Consider the following 2846-nt stretch of genomic DNA (forward strand, 5'->3'; position numbering starts at 1 on the left):
ATTTTCACATAAACTGGGATTGAAATTATTGATGAGTCAATAATTGAGAATCAAATATTTATCAGACAGTAACAAGCGTACTTACATATAATGACCACACTCGATATTCTCATAGTTATATGTTTCAGTCAAAGGTGAAGGTCCACTTTGTTCATTATATGTAAGTACGCTTGTTAACTGTCTGATAAATATTTGATTAACTGAATCAATACTGCGCTTACAATTACTCATCAATAATTTCAATCCCAGTTTATGTGAAAATCGTAGCTGTCACTGTCGCGAATTATGAATGTATTAGCTATCAAAATCATTTTTGAAAAACGGTGATTGAACAATTGCGATGAAAAATTAATTGTTGGAAAGGGGATAACAATAAATAGAATTACTAAGATATATTAATATTTCTACTATAATTTGTTGAACTTGTTTACTTAGAGTAACGTGACTCACGACAATCAGTAAAATCAATTCGAAGTAGTAGGACAATATCGAATATTTTTTGCAAATAGAGGAACACGCAAGGCATAGTGTGGGTTAGGTATTCATAGTGTTTCATATTTTTCTGACGTTTTCTTGAGTTCACTAATCAAACCGATCGATTTCGGGAACGGAACTCTGTATTTCGATAAATTACGGCCAATTACGAAAGACGGGCGAGCCGTCAAAAGGACTTGAGATAGAAGGAGGATAGTATGAATAAAATATGCCACCGAGCTGTAGTTACATGATACCTCAGAATCTTAGTGCAGACGTGGCTTAGCATCGGTTGAAATGGAAGTATTTCAAGGGAACTATAAAATCTACCAGTCTGCGATGTGCCTCTCTCGACTGTGGCCCTACGATAACTCCATTTTGACATGGATTCATAGAATCGTTTATACTCTGGTCTTATTGGGATATATGGTGACCCAGGTGATGAGATTCAATTCACTATAGGACGTTTAACTAGATCTACGTTCGATCTAAATACGTAGACATGGATTCATAGATTCGCTTTTACTCTACTGTTAATGTGACGTATGGTGCACCAGGTGATGAGATTCAATTCACTATAGGACGTTTAATTAAGAATAGTTTGATTAGATCTACGTTGGATCTACGTAGACATGGATTCATAGAATCGCTTTTATTTTGCTTTTATTGGGACGTACTTCCATCTATCTGTTAAATTTATTTCCTTTTTCACAGAATTAGATTCTGTATCGTTTCGTTTGAAGTGTATGAAATAATTTTCAGGCGATGACGATAAAAAATATGAAAATGTCGCTGAATGCAATGATTGGAATGATATCGTTCGCTGCTCAAATGTTATTGTTTTTTGTACGATACTTTTCGGGTATCCTGACTTTTTCAACGGTGAGTTGGAGAATATTTTTAATAATCATGATTATCTAATAATTTTCGCATGACTTCAGACGAAATACGTGCTTGACGATATGCAAAACGATTTTACTATGCTGAAAGATCCTATCGAAGTGGAGATGTTGTTAAAAGATTCACTTTTGGCGAAACGCATATTGATGCTATACGTCGGTAAAGACAGTAGACAGTCAGTTCAGTGAACGCTAACTAAATAGATACCCAACCACATTATGTCTGCAATATTTTATCGAAATATTTCTCGCATCAATAAAACAATCGGGTGTTCGACTACAGGTGGGAGAAAATTTGGAGGGGTGGTACTCCACGACAATAAATAATAAAATAAAATCCGCCTAAACTGCGGCAACCCAACCAACAGAGGTGTATGGCTTCCAACGTCTGTTAGTCGGGTTGCCGCATTGTAGGGAAATTTTCAATTGTTAATAACTAAAAAACGAACCTGAAATCGCAACTTTTTATTCGTTATTTTCGTCTTATATCGTCACGGAGAACCACCCATTAAATTTTCTTCCTCCTGTAGTCAAACATGTATACTCAAAATTATATACTATCTGTCAACTGAATATAATTCAATCTTTCACTGAAGCTTGACATGAATGAATGAAATATCAAAAACATTGATAAACAATAAAATATTTACTGCAATACAGCCTGAAAATATGTTTAAAAATATAGGTCGATTGCATTTGTATAAAAATGGAATCATTGTCTCTTGGTAGAAGACGGGACGAACTTTCCAACTTAACAAATTATGCAATAAGTTACCAATTCGGTAACATGGTTCGATGCACGGACCGATTTAACGTGATCATTTTAATTTTATCAACCACTTTATCCCGAATTTTAGGTCTGTCGGGTACAGCATCGTTGTGTATGATTGGGACATTAGGAATATCCACATTCCTGGAATCGGATATTCAGATTCGATTCCTGTATCTTCTGGGATATTTCTACGACGAGAAAAGTTTACGGACTAATCTCACTTGTTGGCATATCATAATTACAACAGTACACGGAATGTTAACGCTGGTTTGTTCGGAGGGAACAATCACTGTTTTGGGTAGTCATTTGAGTGGATTGTTAGAAGTCACTAGGTAATCTCATTTTCCGAAACTGACGGAACGCCGCACAATGCTGCGATTCGAGGTGCTAGCTGGACAAAACCTTCTTTATGACTACAGTAAATCCTCTATAAACGCAAAAGCCTCGGGGGGATTCGTTTGCGTTTATCCTAGACGGGTAGGTATTTTTTTTAACTTCAAAGGCCGAGCCGAATGTAGGGAAGTGTGTGAAGCGCGTGTAAAGAGAGATCACGCGCGGGCCTTTGAACTGTGCCGGCGACTGCGACTTTCCACGTCTCTTCCTTTCCCATACCATATCTTTCCTGGCGGCCGAAACGTTCATCGTCAATTAAACCACTAAATACAGTTGAAATTATATCGGGTTTGGTCTTATTTTAATCA

The sequence above is a fragment of the Lasioglossum baleicum genome, chromosome 2, assembly GCF_051020765.1.
Source record: "Lasioglossum baleicum chromosome 2, iyLasBale1, whole genome shotgun sequence".
Classification (NCBI taxonomy): Eukaryota; Metazoa; Arthropoda; class Insecta; order Hymenoptera; family Halictidae; genus Lasioglossum; species Lasioglossum baleicum.